Source organism: Pogoniulus pusillus, chromosome 8 (genome assembly GCF_015220805.1).
Source record: "Pogoniulus pusillus isolate bPogPus1 chromosome 8, bPogPus1.pri, whole genome shotgun sequence".
In the NCBI taxonomy this organism is placed as follows: Eukaryota; Metazoa; Chordata; class Aves; order Piciformes; family Lybiidae; genus Pogoniulus; species Pogoniulus pusillus.
This window is the reverse complement of record NC_087271.1, coordinates 23,458,677-23,479,354: the sequence shown is the minus strand read 5'-3', so window position 1 is coordinate 23,479,354 and position 20,678 is coordinate 23,458,677. Positions and strand designations below refer to the sequence as shown.

Here is a 20,678-nt window from a genome sequence, read left to right as displayed (position 1 = left end):
ACAAACTCTACTCCAGGCACTTATGCCTGAGCATCTCCTGACAGACAGAGAAGGCTTTGGTGGAGGTGGCTGCAGAAATCCTATCTTGTGCAGTAGAGTTAAGCCAGGGACATCTGCTGGTCCTTATAAAACAGAGGGTTAAAGCCTTTCTGCTGGAGTCATTCCCTGCTAGCAGATGCATACAGTCCATTAAAATTAGGCATCTTACTATGGTCTACATAAAAAAGGTAAAGAGGAAATGAGAACCTTATGAAGAGTTTCTTGTGTGTGCAGCTGGCAAGGGCATCTGAGGGTAAGAAAATTTCTCCAACAAGCCTTTTACAAGCAGAACTGCTCACTCTACTGGTTTCTCCCTCTTTCAAAATAAGGCAGGTAGATATAGGATGATCTTTCCTGCACAGCTCTTCCCTGCTGAGCAGCCACACTGTCCTGGGAATGGAGGAACAGACTCTAAAGCTGTGTCCTTCACTCAGGAACATGGTCTCATCTTCTCCTAGCATCAAATCCAGCCTGTAAATGTACTTGTAGATCTCTTCTAAAGCAAGGCCTCCTGCAGCCTTGCTAAGAACTGATGGGACATCCTCTGTCCATCAGCAGAGAGAAGCTCTTTGAGTCTATTGAGTAGCAGCAGGAACACCAAGAACCGGCCAGAACTGGGAATTCAGCCTTCCAGCAGTGGCAGCAGGCCACTGTTCTGCCTTTGTTTCAAGACAGCAGAATCCAGGAACCTCAAATATGGGATGGACCTTGGAAATGTAGCAGAGCCAGAGACCCGGGGAGTCTGGGCATCGATTTGCTTGCTATGACCACCTGATGAGAGGTTCTTTCCCTTTTCTCCTCCCATCCCCACCCATTGTGCATGCCTGTGCTATCATGTGGCAGTGCCAGCATGAAAGGGCTGCTTTCTGAATCTGTAGGATCCTGTGGGATTCCTTGGCCACCTCCTTTGGTTCTGTTGGGGCCCCAAAGGGCCTGCAGAGCCTGAAAGTGTCCCTGGTGTATGATCCTTTTTTATACAGAAGAATAATCTCTCCTCAGAGTTGTAGAGGAGAGGCTTTTGTCTGTCTGTGCAGGACAGGAGTTGAAGCACTGTGAAGCTAGGTGATGTGACAAAGGCTGTGCAGACAACCAGTGGTGGAGTAAGCACAGCAGAAGAGCGAGGTCTGGTCACCATTCCTTCCTTGTCACTGCTTCTTGGTGGCAGAACTCTGGCCACATCATCTCCCTGGCCGCCCAGCCAGATAGCCTCCCCCCCTTACTGCCTCAGGCTCTTAAAATAAGACTCACAAAGGCTCAAGCGTGGTTTCATTTTCACTAATAAATCCCTGCTTGCACTTGAAGCTGCTGTGCCTTTTAAAACATTATCCGTGGCTCTGATTACACTCCTGATGAAAGCAGGCATGGCCCTATTAGTTTTCATGGCAAACAGCACTGCCACGTCCTGCTATCCTTCATGCACACAGTGTAACCCAAGTTTCACTGGAAAGGGCGGAGGAGGGGCAAAAAAAGACATCTTCTAAAAGCAGTGTCTGTCTCCCCCTTCACTTCAGACTGTGGATGTTACACACTTGACGTTTCCCTAGAATCAGCTGCGGTTAGTCCACACCATTGTTAATTTTTATTACTTTTTGTAATGGCTACCAACAATGAACTCTTCTCCACTGCTCCCACCCGACTGGTGTCTGTCCAGCCCCTACAATGGGCTGCATCGAGGGGCAATGATGGACGTGGGGTGGGAGCAGGGAAACAGGAGCATCTTAAGCAGTGCTGAGCAACAGCTGCTCTGTAGTGGTGTTTCCTTGTCACTACTGAGAGATGAGATGGATTTTGGAGGAGTAAAACCAAGCAGTATGAAAAAGCCACCCTATGGCAAGAGCTTTGCTTTTTGTGTCATTAATCCAGATATGCAGATGTGTCAACTGGGGCACAAAGGAGTCAGTGCTCTTCAGAGTGACAAAAGGAGGGAAGAAGGGGAACTGTGTTTTAAAACTGCTGAGGTGAGCTTTGCAAACTCCTTCAGAGCTCTGTTCTGTCCCTTAGGTGATGCTTGGAGAATATTTTGGAAATGGGTTTGCAGAGAAAGCAGAGAGATTGTACTCAATCAGGCCTGCAAGCATTGAGAACTGGGACATGGGACTGTGGCAGTGAGGAAAGGAAATAGAAACGGGGAAAATCAAGAAAGGGAAATGAAAAAGGGAAGAGAAAAGAAAAGTAAGTCAGAAGGAGAAAGTCAGTATTAAAAAAAATAAAAAGAAACAAAGGCAAGAATAAGAAGGAAAAAGGGAAGAAAATAAGGAAGCTACTCTGCAGCTTCCTGGGGTGGTGGGGTGATGCAGGGCTGTGTTGAGGCACTGGGTCACCCACTACCATCTGTGTCCCAGCACATTTCCTCTCCAGCAGAAGGGCTGCTCTGCCCACCTCAAAGCTAAGGCCAGCAGCTGTCAGAGTGCTGCTGCAGGCAGGGAAATGCTGCCTTGGCTTGGCCACTGCTGGCACGGAGCAGCCAGGAGAGGGTGGCAGGTGAGCGAGGCACAGTCATTGCTAGAACAGATGGAAGAGGCATGGCATTACACGGCAGGGCTATTATTTACTGAGTGCTCGTGTTTGTCATGGCTGAAGATGACATCTTATTAAGGAGTCATGACACTAGAGGATTTTTTTAAGCCTTGGGGGCCAAGAAGGCTAATGAACAGGGATAGCTCTAGGAATAGATGGAGGGTAGTGTTGTTTTCAGATCACAGACAAAGCTGACTAATATTTCACCAACCTGGTTTCTGGGAGATTTACAGGCTATGGCTCATCTTCTTCTTGCTGTTTAGAGATGGATGTCCCTTGCTGTGACCAGGTTGTATTGGCTCAGGTAGAAGTGGCTGTCTTGTGAGACCCTACTGCAATAGAAGAAAGTGTGAGCTGTGCTAGCAAAAGCTCCCACCTGTACCTAATATCAGCTTGTGGACAGCAAAACACTGGTACCCCTGCAAGCAAGGGCACGTGGAAAGGGCACATGGGCATTTGGACAGTGTTGCCTAAGGAGGTGATGGAGTCACTGTCCCTGGAAGTGTTCAAGAAATGTGTGGACATGGCACTTTGGGACATGGTTTAATGGCCATGGTGGTCCCAAGTTGATGGTTGAATCTGATGATTAAGGTCTTATCCAACTGATTCTATGACAGATTTCCTTAACTCCCTTGCACAGGGGTTTAGAGGGGGGCTCTTGAGGAGCACATACAATAGCTGGAGGAGTGTGGAAAGCCAGACTGGCTGTTGGTGTGATGCTATCAGCAGAGTGTGATGCTTGTCAGGACAGCTAGACCAAAAGCAGATCTTCCTAGCCCATTCTGTCCCCCCCGCACCCTGCCCTTGCACTGTCTCTGCAAGCCTTGCCCTTCTTCTCGTGAAACAAGAGCCACCTCCCTGTGGCTCCCATGCGCTGGCTCCTTATCGCTGACCCGCTCTGTCAGTGCAGATGCTTGACTAATGTTCCCTTGTAAAATGTTGTGTTAAGCACATTCCAGCCACTGACATTAAATACTTGGGCCAGGGCAACGCTCACCCTCCGGCGGACGGAGCACTGAGTCAGCCCAGCCACACGCCCGATGCTGCTACAGCCAACACATTTGCTCTTTTCTGCCCCATCTCCACCTCTTCCCTGCCCTCCCTCCGGCACAGGCAGCGTGGGTGGGGGGTGGTGGGGAAGGGAAGGAGGCAGTGGGCAGGACCACGGCTATCTGGCAGATGAAATAATAATTATCCCAGCCACCTCCTGGCCTCCCTTGCATTCCTCGGTGCTAACAGCTTGGCTTATTTTGTTTTCATCCGCAAATATTGACTCGTTGAGTTCTTTTCACCTCGTGCCTATTAAAAAGGCATTGCTCATACTATTGTTATTGAATTTGTTCTGCAGCTGTGAGAAGCATCCAGCAGCTTCGAGAAATTCACCCGTGCCACTAGCATAGGCCCTGAGGGCTGTATGCCCTCAGGATTCCCTGAATCTGCTTTGCCTGCTGCTGCTGTTCAAGGGGCAGGACTTGAGGCTGGCTCAGTGAATGCCAAGCAGAAGGTGAGGACAGTCGTGGGGATGAGGCTGCAGAGTGCCTTTCTGCTCTTGGAGGATACTGCTTTGTTGCTCTGTGCCTCAGTTTCCCTGTGGAGCCCTGTGATTCCCCACCATTTTGGTAACGTGCTGTGTTAATGCCAAGATGTGCAACTGGAGAGCCTGACCTTTTGCTGCTGCAACTTGTCCTCTCACACTCAGTTCAGCTCAAAAATGTGGGAGTTGTTTCCAGATGGTTTAACCTGGCTGGGCAATAACCAGAAAAATACCCCCCTTCATTTTGCACTGAGATGAATTATCTGGGTAATTAACGAGCATGACAGAAAATGCTCACGCAGCTCCAGCTCGTGGAGATTGTGATTGTGGTTGGCACGGGTGGATGGGGGGGAGATTGATGCCTCTTGCCTATGTGAGAAGCATTTGGGGTGCAGGAGAGGGATCTGTGATCTCTCCCCGCCTTCCCCACAGCATTCATCTGAGGACAGGAGCAGCAGGCAGCAGCCTGCTCGTGAGGAAACTCCTGTTTCATCAGCTGTGCTGGGCTTTGGCATGTCTCCCGGAACAAAATCGACTGGCACCGCGATTCCCGGGACTCTCCTCTGTCCCCAGTCATCCCTCTGGGGGAAGTCCCAGGGATGTCAGAGCTCAGTCAGCTGAATTTACCTGATTCCCAAATCCGGAGATGAGATGACAATAGGAAAGAGAGAGAAAGGCTGCAGAGTCAGTGGGCACTGGGGTGGGGGTGGAAGGAGTGTGGTTGTCCTCATCAAAACCTCTCCCTGCAAACTGCCCCAACACCTCCTTCCCCGTCACAGATCTAGCGGATGCCCGTTCCTGTGGGTGCATTGGGGTGTGGGCTCCTGGGATTCTCTATGTGCACCTCCCCAGCTTTCTGGGGGAGGGAGCAGTCACAACAGCAGCTTGCTGTGGTGAATTCTGCACGTATAATCAGAGCTGCCTGTCCTCCTCCCAGGTGGTTTAGCTCATCCACCAGACAACTGAGCAGCAAAGGTGCAGAAAAGGACTTTCTTTGCTGATCTGATGGACTGACCTTTCCCATCATCTGGCAGGGCCTTTGGCTTAACTTCTTCACCCCTCTAACCTTCTTCCAGATGCCTTTTAAACCTCCCCCAGCATGAAAAGAGCCAGCAGGTGAAATCCCAGCTTGTAGGCCCTCCGTACAGTCCTGTGAGAGCCACCAGCCAAGAGCAGAGGCTGCTGCCATTATCACATCAAGCAGAGTTGTGATTACAGGATCACAGGATATTAGGGGTTGGAAGGGACCCAAGGAGATCATTGAGTCCAATCCCCGATTCCCCTGAGTCCAACCCCTTGATTCCCTCAGTGAAAGGATAATCTTCCAAGGGGAGGGATGGGCTGTGTGCTGGCTGCCTAGCCCGCCCCTGATGAAGCCATACCCACTGCTCTGCAACCCTCCCACTCATGTGGCTGCTGTCCTGGGGACCCTGTTGGTCCTGGCACGGTGCCAGCAAAGTGTGTCAAGAGATGTTTAACTCTACAGAAACACCCGGGAGAACTACCAGGGCTCAGGACACGGTGGTGAACTCAGCTGGGGTAGAGATCCCTGTGGAAGTGGTCAGCTGGGGCTCACTGATGACACCTGCAAAGTCACGGGGGCAAATGTGATCTGAAATGCCCCATGTTGAGCAGGTTGTCTCCAGCCTCGTGACCTGCCTGCAAAAAATAATGTGGCTGCCTCCTTCCCCCAGTGCCTCTTCGCGGAAAGCAAATGTCAGCGTTGCCATGCCTGAGTGTTTATTTTGGCAACGGCCAGGAGGCCTGGCCAGCAGGCATGGGGGACGTGGCAAGGTGGATTAGCTGCACAGCAGCAGCTCCTACTGTTCCCCATCAAGGATGTGGTGTGGCCAGTAGGCACTTTTCTCCTGGCTTTAGGCTGAACCACATCAGTCCATTGTAAATGCCAACTGGATGTGGGAAGCACATTATGCTGGGGCTTAGCAGCAGCCAAAACCTGGAGAGGAGTAAGGACCTACCTGAGGGTACCACTGAACCCCTGGGGTGGCCCATCAGGGCACTGGCTCCAGCTAATGCCTGGAGTGATTCCAGGCATAGCAGCCCCACATCTCTGCTGCAGTGGTGGGAAGAAGTTTACCACCAAGGAGTGTCCTGTTCTCCTGATCTTTACTCTCCAAATATTTAGGATCCCACAGTGCACAGTCACAGGCCTTCTTCGGCTTCACTGTGATGCCATTTGCCTCCTGTCTCAGCTGTCTTCAGTAATTCATCCCTGGCTTGCTAGCTGAGATTGGAGGAGATGCACTCACACCACTGGGCTCCCCTGGGGTAGATGCAGGGACTGGACCACCCTCACAAGCCTCTCTGTTCTTTGCTCCTTGGGCCCTGCCTTGTCACATGCCCACAATCACCAGATATAGAGGATTACTCCTGGGAGAACAGTTCCCTGTTCATGACAGGGCTCACTCTTTACTCCCTGCTCTGCATCTGTTGCCATCTCTGTGGTGATGGGAGAAAGTCCAAGCATGGCCAGCGACCAAACCCTGGCAAAGAATTGGACTTTGCATTAGGGAATGTGCTGGGAAAGTGCCTTTGGGGAGAGTCAGTGTCATAAGCAGAAGGAGAAAACATGAGCTGCCAGTAAGCCAGAGAAGCAACCCCAGATCCTGATATAGCTTTGTGGGTTTTTGTCAGGAGCCTGTGCTGGTGGCCATATGAACTTGTATTGTGTGTGCAATTCCCAGCCCACGCACGTGGCCTCGGGCAGCATCTGAGGGGTCTGAGATTGCTGTCAGGAGGTGGCATAAATTAAGGAGGATGCTTTTATCTGTGCTGGATGAGTTTCTAGAGGTGTCTGTGCCCAGTGGCCACTTAGAAGAGACATCTGGCTGCATAGGGCTGGATAGAGGAAGGGAACTTTGGAAGAGACTTCAGGAGGAGTAACCTCATTTGGGCATGATTACCCTTGGTATAGGAGGGAGAGTGCTCAGGTAGTCTTGTCCATACGTGGGGCAACTAAGCAGCAAAGATACAGAAAAGAGCTTTCTTTGCTGATCTGAGGGACTGACCTTTCCCATCCTCTGACCAGAGCCCTTGACTTGACTTCTTACCCCTCTAACCTTCCTTGGGGAAGTGGCACTGACTGTTACTGAGCATGAATGACATGAGGGTGCAAAGGAAGAGCATCCCAGGAGAAGGAGAAAGCAGGAGTGACAGTTTGGAAGGAGAAATACTGGCTGATGGATTATCTCTGCTTTGACCATAAATATGGCTTATTATATAAGCCAAAATCCTGGGCTCATCTGTGCTTTGCTCCCTGTGGTTGAACATCCTCTCTTTCAGAGAGGACTTTCCCATTGGCACCTGACACAGTGGAAGCAGAATAAGGCTTTAGTGATGATACTACATAAGAGCCTACCCTTTAAAAGAGACAGAGCCACAGCAGTTGCATCTATCAAAGACCACTGAGCTGGAAGGCTCAGCTGGACCTGGCCGTTCAGGAGTACATTTGCTGATGACTGCCAAGTGCTGAGGAGGGCAAAATCCCCAAACCACAGCAGGCACAATTTTATGAGTTAAAAGTTGATGGTGTTTCAGAGGCAAGAAGTTTTTTTTTTTGTTCTTTTTAAAGATATTTTAAAATTAATTTTTATGGAACTGTATTAACACTTATTATATTTTCTTTTTAAAGATTAAATTACAGGTGATTTTTCACTGTGTCCTTTGGACATCCTGCTAGCGATTCTTTCCTTGGCCAGACACTCCATTTTCTTACCAAAAGCCTTATTTCACATGGTCTCCAAAAATAACAGTAATTTCAGCAAAAAGGACTCATGAAAAAAATGAACAAAAGATGCCAGCTCTAGGGCATGTGAAATGGGAAGAATTCACTTTTTTCTTCTTTCATTTTTTTTTCCCCACATGGATTTATTTCCATTTCCAATTAGCTTTTGATTGCTCATCAATATTTTCTTGGGAGAAAAGAAACCTGTGCTGGTTTGAGACTAATTGGAATATTTTAATGAGAGAAATTAGATCATTGGCTGTGAAAAGGAAAAAGAAAACAACACAGCAGCACAGCTTAGAGTTTTGGCTGATGTCAGTCAGTCTGTCTCCACAGGGGCTAGCGCTGTGCTGTGTGGTGGGGAGATTTAGCTCTGTGTGTTTATGTGGTGTCTTCACATCCCTCCATTCGCTGCTGAAACCAGTAGCAGTGTTCCTGCCTGCACCAACAGGGCTGTGATTGAGTGGTGTAGAGCAAGAAACCCTATGGAGATAGAGAGAAAATCATAAGCAAGAGAAAAATGGAAGTTGAAAGGTGAGGTTTGATGAGGGGAAGTGACTCATGGGTTGGGAATGAGGGATGGGATCTCCAGGAGGCTTGGCAGCTTGAGCTCCAGTGACCCCCAACTGTGAGCAGTCATGGGGAGGACAGAGGAGAGGCCAAGCATGGAGCAATGAAATGAACAGTCAAGCCCAGGGAGACCTATGAAAACTTGGAAGACAAGCCCACCGAGGTCACGAAGAAAGGGAAGGAATATACAATGTTTCCAGACTGTGCTTATCTTTCCCTTGGTTTTAATGGGGGGCTGTGTGAGACATGACAAGGTAGAGACCTGAGGGAAACCAGTAAAGCCGATGCATCTGCAGCAATGATTTACACTTGCATCCTGGCTGCTGACTCCACATCTGCTGCGCTGTGTAGGAAGAGGCAGTGGTACTTCCTAAGCCACTGTAGCATAAAGGCACTGTGTTCTAAATAATTTGGGTGTCCTCAAATAAACCCTCTGACCTTCTTCTGCAAAACCCTGCATAAGCTTGAAGAGCCATTGTGTGTTCACAGCCAAGGCTGGGTGAGTTGGAGAGGGGTGCACAGGTGTGGCAGCAGTGCACATGTAAGGCATTAGGCAGAGTGTACGTGAGAGTGCCTCAGGAACCTGGTCTTCTTCCCACCACCTTTCTGTGAGAAGTGAGGCTCAGTGGATTCATCTGGTTGTAAAAAAAGCTCTTTGGACACTAGCTCTGCCTGAGTGAATGCTCCCTGAAATAACATGAAGAAGATCTCATGTCGGTAAAATGTGTCTGGCTCATGACTTAGAGAGCTTCTTGCAAAGGTGCTCTGGTGGCAGCTGGAGAGCAAGCCATGTGCACACCCACTGGTGTTCTCTGTCTATTCTTCTTCAGTTTGGAGAAGAGAAGGCTCCCAGGTGACCTTCTTGTGGCCTTTCAGTATTTTAAGGGGGCCTACAAGAAAGCTGGGGAGGGACTTTTTAGGGTGTCAGGTAGTGATAGGACTGGGGAGAATGGAACAAAGCTAAAAATGGGTAGATTCATACTGGATATTAGGAAGAAGTTCTTCAGCATGAGGGTGGTGAGAACCTGGAAGAGGTTGCCCAGGGAGGTGGTGGAAGCCCCATGCCTGGAGGTGTTTAAGGGCAGGCTGGCTGAGGCTCTAGACAGCCTGATGTAGTGTGAGGTGTCCTTTCTCATGGCAGGGGGGTTGGAACTAGATGGTCCTTGTGGTCCCTTCAAACCCTGACTGATTCTATGATTCTTTGATTCTTACTCCATCTCTCTGCTGCTTGCACCCTTCTCTGCCACCTCACATGTGTGGTGGCTCCTGTGGCATTTTCACAGCTCTGAGACCATGCAGAGAGCAAATGCCAGCAGGTGTCGTTGGTCTCCTCCCACCATGGAAGCACCAAACTGTTCATGATTTTGTCAGAGCCACATTTACATAAACCCCAAAATAATTAGTTGTAATTGTCTGGGTCTGGATACGCTCTTCAGAAGCACAAAATGCTTCCAAGGGAGTTGTGAATCAGAGTAATTCTTCTCACCATTCTAGGGAAAGAACAATACATATGTTAATAATAAAGAAGTACTTTTTCAGGTAGATAAAGCTTTTTATTTTGCCCCTTTGTAATGAAAAGAGACTTTTAGCTATAGGTATGGCACCAGCTGGTGTCATTTCATTTCTGAGTGTCCCAGATTCAGCTCTGCCATTCATGGGTGGTTTGGCTGGGTTACTTCCATGGCAAAAGCAGGCTGGAGGTGCTGCTTTCTCAGGAGAACGCAGCAGTTGTCTGTAAACCCTGTAAGATGCCTGAGCTGCCACGTACCAGGACACCAAAAAAAAAAGTTAATTCAGGGCCTATTCCCCTAGGGTTGTACAGAACAGCCACAAGGAGGTGGAGCTGAAATTGAACCCTCTGACTTCTATTACTCTCATTTCTGATCATTGCTTTTGAGGATAGAGGAGGCAGAAGCCTTAGCAGCATTGGGAACGTTAAATTATCAGAGAAGTTATTGCAGCATGAAGATGCTACATTCCCCAGTTTCTGGCACAGATGCCAGAAAAGCAGAGCTTTTTATGATTTCTTCTGCGTGAAAAGGCCCAGAAATACCAGACAGAGCCTACCAAAGCCTTGGCTGAGCTTCAGCCACCAAGGAGCAGTTTCCACAGTCACATCCAGAAGGCTTGCGGCCAACTGAGTTTAAACTTAATACATGGTGGAGGTCAGGGTGGAGGGTCAGGTTGGTCAAGGTATGATTGACACTTCACATCACTTCTGATAAATCTGTGGCACTCATGAACTAAAATGGAGCTTTTGCAGGCTGTAACAGGGGAATTTCTGTCCTACTTTCCTAGGCCAGCACTTGGATGAGGCTTGGCAGAAGTTTTAGAGCGGATTCGACTGGAGATGTTAATTGTTATAGGAGTCAGCTTGGAGTCCTCTATTTCCATTACAAAGATGACTGGAGGACTGGAACACCTCTCCTGTGAAGACAAACTGGGAGAGTTGGGGTTGTTCAGCCTGGAGAAGAGAAGGCTCCAGGGAGACCTTATAGCAGCATTTCCATATCTGAAGGGGATCTACAGGAAGGCTTGGGGAAGGGCTGTTTAGAAGGGCTTGTAGTGATAGGATGAGGAGCAGTGGTTTTAAATTGAAGCAGTGTTGATTTAGACTAGACATCAGGAGGATGTTCTTTACCATGAGAGTGGTGAAGTACTGGAACAGGTTGCCCAGGGAGGTAGTAGAGGCCCCACCCCTGGAGGCATTCAAAGTGAAGCTTGATGGGGCCTTAAGCAACTTGATCTAGCAAAAGATGTCCCTGCTCACTGCAAGATGACCTTAAGGGTCCCCTCCAACCTGGTGCATCCTATGCTTCTATGATTCTTGAATGCTTTTGAGACAAACATCTTGGCCAAGGAATGAGCCCAGGCTTCCCTTAACTTGGAGGCAGCAACTTGTGCCAAGCATTGGTGTGAGCAGCACTGGGCAGTGCTCCAGCACCTGGCCTGGCTTCACTGTTAACACAGAAGGCAGCAGTGCCACCAGTTTGGACCAGGTGCTCAAAGAAGATGGTTGGAAGAACCCAAAACCTCTATCACAGGTTTTTGTGTAAGAGCACAACAGACTGAGGTTATTTCACTTCTCTCTGTTTCTAAGGAAAAAGGGCAGTGAAATAATAGGGCTCTCACTGAATTGGAGAAGAAAATACAGAAAGGTTGTACTTAAAAACATGCAGGAGAAGATACAGCCAACATGAATCCTGAACACCTAATACCAATAAAAGATACATTAAGAATTCCCCCCAAGCAAACCAAAAAGACCCCACCAAAACCCCAGTGCTCACTTTCTCCCACCCCACACTGCCTCCCATTAGGCCCAAGCAGGCCAAGATTCACTGTGGCCCTCGGCCTTGAAGGCCACAGCCCACAGGGCATCTGCTTGCCTATTTACTCAGATCAGGATCCCTCTGGAGAGCCAGGGAGGAAAGAGAGAACGAAATGACTCTGCTGCATACTTTTGAAGTATTTGCAGGACTATGGGACTGAGTAACATAACTACCCCATCTGGGGGCAGCCAGTTCATCCCCTGGGATGGATTGATGAGGGGTGAGCAACTGATGTCGTTTACCTGGACCTGGGCAAAGCCTTCGACACTGTGCCACACAACATCCTGATCTCCAGACTGGTGAAACATGGGTTTGATGTTTGGACCACCCAATGAATAAAGAGCTGGCTTGGATGGCTACACCCAAAGAGTGGATGTCAATGGCTCCATGTCCCAGTGGAGGCCAGTGACAAGAGGAGTCCCTCAGGGATCAGTCCTAGGACCAGTCTTGTTTAGCGTCGGACAGTGGCATTGAGTGCACCTTCAGCGAGTGTGCAATGACACCAAGCTGTGTGGTGAGGCTGACAGGCTGGAGGGAAGGGATCCTTCCAGAGGCACCTGGACAGGCTGGAGAGGTGGCCTCAAGCCAACCTCATGAAGTCCTGCACCTGGGTTGAGGCAATCTAAAGCACCAGTACAGGCTGAGCAGTGACTGGCTTGAGAGAGAGGCCGAGGAGAGGGACTTGGGGTGCTGGTGGACGAGAAGCTCAGCATGAGCTGTCAGTGTGCTCTTGCAGCCCAGACAGCCAACCAGAGCCTGGGCTGCAGCAAGAGAAGTGTGGGCAGCAGGGTGAGGGAAATGATCCTCTCCCTCTACTCCACACTGGTGAGACCCTGCCTGGAGTGCTGTGTCCAGTTCTGGAGCCCCTGTTACAAGAGGATATGGATGTCCTGGGAAGTGTCCAGAGAAGGGACACGAGGATGATCAGAGGGCTGGAGCTGCTCTCCCGTGAGGAGACACTGAGGGAGTCATGGCTGTTGAGTCTGGAGAGGAGAAGGCTCTGAGGTGACCTCATTGTGGCCTTTCAGTATCTTAAGGGGGGGCTGCAAGAAAGCTGTGGACTTTTGAGGATGTCAGGTAGTGATAGGACTGGGGGGGATGGAACAAAGCTAGAAATGGGTAAATTCAGACTGGATGTTAGGAAGAAGTTCTTCAGCATGAGGATTATGAGTCCCTGGAAGGAGTTGCCCAGGAGGGTGGTGGAAGCCTCATGCCTGGAGGTGTTTAAGGGCAGGCTGGCTGAGGCTCTAGACAGCCTGATGTAGCATGAGGTGTCCCTGCCCATGGCAGAGGTTTGGAACTAGATGGTTCTTGTGATCCCTGCCAGCCCTGACTGATTCTGTGATTCTATGATCTCGGTCTTTGTAGTCTGTCAGGAAATCTGGGCTAACTTGGAACCCCTCAAACCACCACAAGCTGCAGGGAGGCAATGCTTCTGGAGCTGTCCGTCACAGCTTGGTGGCCACCCTCTGTGCTTTGCCAGCAGTCCCTGCCTTGCCACGATAGGCTCTACCCAGGAACGACAAGCCCTGCCCACAGACCCCTTACACACAGCCCTTCTGCTCTGCAGCATGAGGTGCTGGGCTTCGGGAGAGAATGGGGCTGTGTGCTCTGTGTGCAGGGGGAGGTCAGGAAATTTGGGTTGCTGGCAAGCTGCGTGCAATTTTTCCTTCTGCTTGCCCTCCAATTAGGCAGGTGATCTTGTGCTGCCGCTTGGAAAGTAATCCCTGTGCTGTTCACCAGAGATGGATTTGTTAGTTGTAATGTGAAAGAAGGCTTTGGGATTAGGGATCCTGACCTCAGCTCCAACTCTTCCTGAGGCTGTGAGTGCAGGCAGATTGTTTTAGCTGGAAAGCAGAGAGTTTCCAGTTAGCAAGTAACAATAAACAAGCTTCGTGTTGGTTTGTTATGCCTCTGTTAGAAGGGTTTTCAACGTGGAGCCCTAACTGCAGAGAGAGCCAGGTAAATGAAGCTGGGCTTAAATTTTGGGTTGGAAAACCTTGTAATTTTTTTTTTCTTATTTTGGTGAGAAGAAAAAAAAAGTTTTAGTTGTTTTCTGATGCTGCTTTAAATGGAATTTAAAAAAAAAAGAATGCACATGAGCTGAGCTTTTTGTTTGTAACAGGTGTTCCCTCTTTCTCAGTACTGAAGTGGTAGGGAAAAGATAGAAAGGAGCTGGAAAGGAAGGAAAAGTAAAGGAGCACAAAAAGACTACTTCTCCCTTGGCCCGTTTGAGAAAAGTATTTATGAAATCATTTTGGAGAGGATAAGCATTACTGATTCTTGAAGTGCATAGGGCAGAAACAGTTGTTTGGTGGTGAAATGAGCCTTTCACTTTTCAAAACCAATTTCAGCAAAATACCTGTAGTTTATCTGGAGGGTCTAAGGTTGCATCCATCTTGCATGCTCAGGAGTCCTGTTGAAAGCTTCTTTTTTGTTCATTAGGCAAAGCAGTGGGGAGATGTTGCTGAAGAGATACTATTTTTTTTTTCTTGTGATCCCCCAAACTTGCCTATATTTTAACTCTACCATGAAATAACTGTAGCCTAGATCAATATTTTAGTGCTGAGTATGATGAAAACAAGCAATGGGAATAGGGCTAATTTGTTTCTCCTCTTGTAGAAGGAAGACTCTCGTGGTCTGTATGTCACATTGTCAGCAAGAGTTGATTTCCAAATGAAGGATCTCAACTCTAGCATGAGCCTATTGCTGCTCCAAGAGTTTGCCTCACAAATGTCTCTGTGCTTTTTGTCTACTTTATTGCTCAGGGATATGGCCAGGTGCCAGCAATCTGACAGCAAGGGGTGAGCACTGCCAGCTGATCCATTTTGGGCTTAGTTCTGAGTATCCCAGGTGAAAAGGGTTAGCTAATGGAATCTGCCTGAAGTATCAGCCTTCACCTGTGCCCAGGAGGAGACAGCTGCCTGGGGTGTCATTTGAGAAAGGAAAGAAAGGAAAGAACATGCTCTGGATTTGTCTAGCCATTTGCATGGAGGTACTGGCTGCAGCTTTTAAGCCTTTGTTACGAGGGCAGTCTGTGTTCCATATACTCACCTCACCACCAGGCTGGAAAGATGTTAGTGGCAGAATTAGGTGGTTGGGGTTTGGAGAGAGAGGGGCATCTTGTGATGGATCTATGCTTTGCCTTTTGCCCAGGTTCTCTGGAGTGCCAGCAGACTGGGATCAGTGGTCAAACAGGACAGCAGAGACTGGCTGCAAGCTTGCACCTGGATTGCTATGTAAGGACACAAGGGACATGCTTTATTCTGAAGGAAAAGGAGAAGCTCTACCAGCTATGTTGGTCAGACAACTTGTCATCTTTGCCTTGCCACCATCTTTCGTGGGCTCCCAGGTAAGAAATATTTACTATTCTTGTAGAGATGAGTCTAAAGGAGAAGCTGATTGTTGTCATATCTTTAATGTTACTGCTTCGTTGTAGTCATATGGAGCTTACCGCAACTTTATCCTGTTCATATCTGTCACCAGATCTCCTGTGGTGTTCCAAAAAATCATTCTGGCAAGGTTCTTTTTGGTGCTCCTTAGGACAACTTTGTCTGATGAACAGGACTCCCTTTCTAGGTTTGAGGACAAGGACATGACATGAATGGCAGTTACTTTTATATTGTCAAGGGGAAGGTTAAATAATTGTTTTGATGTATGTTCTGTATTCAAAAGAAAATCTTATTGGAATGTGGTGGACACTTTTTTTTTTCCCCTGTAGAGAAATGTTATTTTATTATGTAGTGTGGATAGTAATTCAGCAGACCTGACCCTTTGGTTCTGTGTAACTGTGTTAAAGATCTTTATTTACTTCTTGGAGGAGGATATGTCTGAAGAATCTGTGATTTCTGGGAATTCCTCCTTTTGGATGGGCTTAACTACAAATAGAGCAGAAGCTTTGCTCATCCAATGTGTCTGTTCATGCCACTCCAGGGAGGTCATCAGGTGATCCTCATATCTTGTGCAAAGTTCTGGGGCTGAACACAGAAAGAAACAACACTGGAAAAAACTAGTTTCAAACTGAGGGTAGTAGATGTTGGGGAATCTGCTCCTCTTGTTAGCTTTATGCTCTGCTGTGGTTTCTTGGTGTATTCTCACTCAGTTCTTTGTCCGGATTTCTGGATGAGGCATTGAACACTTTCCCTTGAGAAGAAATGGAGATGTCAGTAGGACTCAAACATGCCTGGAAGGGATCTGAAGTTGATTTCTTCTTTTTTTTTTTTTTTTTTTTTTGCTTTGTTTTGGGTGATTTGTCTGCTTGACTATGTGAATCAAGGCAAATGGTTCAGCTTTAGGACCAGTTTTTGAGTGGTTTTGATTTAAGCCTCTGTAGTATTTTATCCTCTATATAAAATAGGTGTTAATTCTTTGTGCATAAACAGGTTTTATGTCAGTACAGAGACATTAATCTGAACAAATCCCTTTTCCTTTAGTTAGCAATTAAAATACAGATTACAGTACTGATTAGATGAAAAGAAACCTTCTTCAGATATTTCTTGATCCTGTTTTATGTTCTGATGTCTCTTCACTCTCCTTGGCACAATCAAAGAGCTTTACTACAGCAGCTGAAACCAGATTCTCTAAAATGTTGAGTGGTATGTTTGACCTGGTGTTAGTCACATGTGTTTGTGATATTTAACTGATTGGGGAAGGGGACATTTGTCAAAGATGGAGTTTTACTGGGCCAAGATTCAGTAGCAAAATGGGTTGTGGTGTTTACAAAGAGAATCCTGGTCTCTGGTAACAGCAGCTCCAGATCTTGGAAGCCTGACCCTAGAGCAAAAGGCCACTACTCAAGTTAGCTTTGCTCTCATGTAAGAAGGCAGCATCAGATCAGTTATTATGCTGGACCAATACCAATTTCTGTATGAGTCTCTCCCTGCTGGAGTAACAACAGGTTTGAAACCAAGCTGTGTTAGAAGTTGACTGCAGTGGGAATACAGTTTGCCTGAGCTTCTTGGATATCCTTTTAGATGTGTGATGGTTTGGGTGTTACCTGCCCCTTCCCCTCCCCCCCCCCCCCCCTCCCCCCCCATAAAATCACCCAGACTGGACTCAGCTGAGCTGGAAATTAGAATGGAGCTTTATATTTACAGCTTAGCACAATACACAAGCAGATATTTACAATATATGCAGCTATATATAGAAATATACAAGTTAAAAAAAGTAATACAGAAACACAGCTCCCCTCTCAGAAACCAGACTCTCCAGGAGGGGATCCCAACCACACTTCCACCTCCTTTCCACCCCTCTACCTTATTTCAGACTTTGTCTTATGTTCAAGGTGAGTTTGGAGAGTCGTATGGGGGGTTAGAAAGCAGAAGGATTAGTTAGCACCTTAAGGAGAAAAGTGCAGGCAGCCAGAGCCAGAATGCAACTGTGTTATTAGTGTTCTTGTTCTTATACATCTCAGCAAGCCTATGAGTGAAGTACATATCACCATTGTTTCCTTTTCACAGCCTGTAATCTAATTCCTCTCACTAAAATATTCCAGCTAGCTTCAAACTAGCACAAGATTTCTTGTTTGAGATTTTGTCTTCATTTTGTAGACTCTTCACAACTTAGTTTGCAGTTCAGCAATGCAGCTTGTAAGAAAAGGTGTATCAGGAGAAGGAGTGTGCTGTACAAGCCTGGTTATTGCATTGTTTTGGCTTCTTCTGTGGTCCTATGGTAACTGGTTGCCAACAGACCATACTTTGTAGCTGCTGCAGTGTAAGAGCAGGCTTATGGAACAAGCCAGATCTTTCACTCGGCTTGCCCATTGTTTCAGTGGGGTAGATGTTTACCCTGTGTTTGCTCTGCACTCTATAGGTAGATTAGAATCACAGAACGGTTTAGGTTGGATGGGACATCAAAGATTATGTAATTCCAGCCCCCTGCCATAGGCAGGGACACCTCCCACTAGAACAGTTCGCTCAAGGCCTCATCCAACCTGGCCTTGAACATCTCCAGAGAGGGAGCAGCCACAACCTCCCTGGGCAACCTGTGCCAGTGTCTCACCATCCTCACTTCAAAGAACTTCTTCCTGACATCTAGTTTAAATCTCCCTTCTGCCAGTTTAAACCTGTTACTCCTTGTCTTGTCATTACAAGACCTTGTAAATAGTCCCTCCCCAGCCCTCCTGTAGGCTTCCTTCAGGTACTAGAAGGCTACTCCAAGGTCTCCTCAAAGCCTTCACTTCTCCAGGCTGAAAAGCCCCAACTTCATAGCTTGAAGTTGCAGATGCTTTGTGACCAAAAGTTGCTCTTGAAAAATGGAACAGGACACCTTTTGGGCTGCCCTTAAACCATGAGATTTTTTTCATGAAAGGAGAACAATGAAAACTCAACAGAGAAATTAATTACATAGCTATGGAAATGCTGGTGAAAGGCTTTCTGATGTGTGGCTGGTACTGCTTTTCAGCAGGATGGGAGGTCTCAGAATCCCCATTTTTAAGGAAAAATGCTTTAATGGCAAATCCTTTCCACAGCGTAATGGTTCATCTTGGGTTTGTCTGAAGTCTATGCAGGCTCTGTGTTTTTTTCTTGAGTTAGGTATGTAAGATGGTTTGACTCTGCCTTTTCACTCCTGCTCAAGTGCAGTCCTGGCTGAGATGAGATGGATGCCAGGGAAGTCAGGGGAAGTGATTATGCTAATTACACAACTGTTTCTTAATACTATACTTAGACTGTGACTTTCATTGCACTGCTGTATGGAGTAAGACAGGTCTGAACCTTTGGCTGATAGATATTTGTTTCTGCTACCCTGGCCTCTCTAAAATCAAAGGCCTTATTCTCATCTCTATCTTAGATTCCATCCAGCTCGAGCTGTTCCTGATTTATCTGTCTTTAAAAATGGGAGAATTCTCCTTAGAATCGATCCTGTAGGTTTTCAGGGAAGGACAGACTTGGATGTCAGCAGCAGGTATCATCTCACAAAGATGCATCCTAGAGCAGAGTTCTGGCAAGAGAACAATTTTTTTCCTCTGTAATTATGATTATATATATATTTAGGAGAGGACAAACACTTCTATATAGCTGAGATCTCTGCTCTTACCCTGTCACATCAGTGGACAGTCTGAACTATGCTTATTTTTTGAGTTTGTACTGTTGAGATCTCTCTCTTCTCTGGAAATCTCTGCAAGTATGATTAAGGACAGTATATTGCTGACTGGGAAGGTGTGAAGCAAGTGGCCAGGCTGGTCATGGTATCAGATTGCTACTGGCACTAAGAAAAGGACTGATAATCTAGTCATGGTTTTGCAGACTGAAGCAAGTTCTGGGGCCTTACTGTTGAGGAGGAGGGGAAGGAAATGGAGAAGACACTGGCTGCAAAATTAATCTGTAAGCACTGGAGAGAAAAAAAGGCCAAGAGCTTTGTACATCACTATGAACTTCTCCTTGCATCCCATGAAGTGATACAGTCAGAATTTAGATACTGTGACCAGAGCTGATCCAGCACCTTGAGCATCGTGCTGTGCCCTGGCAGGCACCTGCCTTAGCTATAGCAGAGCTAACAAAGCAGTATCATTCTGATGCCCTCATGATCCCAGGTAACCAGCAATAGAACAAGGGGACACAGTCTCAAGTTGTGCCAGGGTAGGCATAGGCTGGATATTAGGTAGAAGTTCTTCACAGAGAGAGTGATTTCCCATTGGAATGGGCTGCCCAGGGAGGTGGTGGAGGCACCGTCCCTGGGGGTCTTCAAGAAAAGCCTGGATGAGGCACTTAGTGCCATGGTCTAGTTGATTGGTTAGGGCTGGGTGATAGGTTGGTCTGGATGATCTTGGAGGTCTCTTCCAACCTGGTTGATTCTATGATTCTATCACAAGCACAGTCATGAAGGACAAGGTCATCAGTGGCTGTTAATTATCTTTACTGCATAGGAAACTCTTTGGAAAGAAGTCCTGGGTACTTGGATGGCCTTTGCTCTTAAGTGCTGGGGCACCTGAAATCTTGGTCTTGCTACAGCACTGAGTGCCCTTTCCTCAATGCCAAGACCTCATCCCCAAGGTGGTCTCTGGCTCATGGCCAACTTTTTCATGTCTCTGTCTCCTGCAGGTTCAGTAGATATTTCTGAGATCATTCTTAACAGCACTAACTGTTCCCACTGAGTACAGCCTCCCAAGGGTGACGAGAGTGGTCCTTTCCTGAGCATGTTATGGCTGGATATGTGTATGAGACCCCTGGGGTTTTGGTGGCCCGTGGCTTCCACTTCCAATGCTACTTTGCCACAGTAACTGGTCTGTGTTGCATGCAGAGAGTTGTGATCAGTAGCATAATGTCCACCTGGAGACCAGTGACAAGTGGCATCCCTCAGGGGTCAGTGCTGGACCCCATGCTGTTTAACATCTTTGTCACTGACATGGACAGAAGAATTGAGTGCACCCTCTGCAAGTTTGCAGATGACACCAAGCTGTGAGGCACAGTTTACTTGCTAGAGGGCAGGGATCCATCCAAAGGGACCTGGACAGGCTGGAGAGGTGGGCCCAGGCCAACCTCATGAAATTATAAAAGGCCAAGTGTAAGGTCCTGCACCTGGGCTGGCACAATCCCAAGCACAACTCCAGGCTGGGTAGTGAATGGCTGAGAGCAGCACTGAGGAAAAGGACCTGGGGGTCTGGAGTGATGAAAAGCTCAACATGAGCTGGCAGTGTGAGTGCAGCCCAGACAGCAACTGTGTGCTGGGCTGCAGCAAGAGCAGCATGGCCAGCAGGGCAAGGGTGGGGATTCTGCCCCTTTATTCTGCTCTCATCAGGCCCCACCTGGACTACTGTGTGCAGTTCTGGAGCCCCCAGCACAAGAAAGACATGAACCTGCTGGAATGAGCCCAGAGGAGGCCATGAGCAACCAGGAAGAAAGGGACCTGGGGGTACTGGTAGATAGCAGCTGAACATGAGCCAGCAATGTGCCCAGGTGGCCAAGAGAGCCAGTGGCATCCTGGCCTGTATCAGGAGCAGTGTGGC

General features: G+C 47.8%; 2 long non-coding RNA genes across 2 annotated transcripts; one reads left to right on the top strand and one right to left on the bottom strand.

The window, feature by feature from the left end:
* Positions 1–13,308: 13,308 nt before the first annotated feature.
* LOC135177875 (uncharacterized) lies at positions 13,309–14,485 on the bottom strand. Its single transcript, XR_010303215.1, has 2 exons — positions 14,097–14,485; positions 13,309–13,581 (listed from the first exon to the last, which is right to left on the bottom strand). It is a non-coding gene; the product is annotated as an uncharacterized LOC135177875 (long non-coding RNA).
* Positions 14,486–14,889: 404 nt separating this feature from the next.
* On the top strand, positions 14,890–15,553 carry LOC135177504 (uncharacterized). Its single transcript, XR_010303084.1, has 2 exons — positions 14,890–15,086; positions 15,221–15,553. It is a non-coding gene; the product is annotated as an uncharacterized LOC135177504 (long non-coding RNA).
* Positions 15,554–20,678: the final 5,125 nt, after the last annotated feature.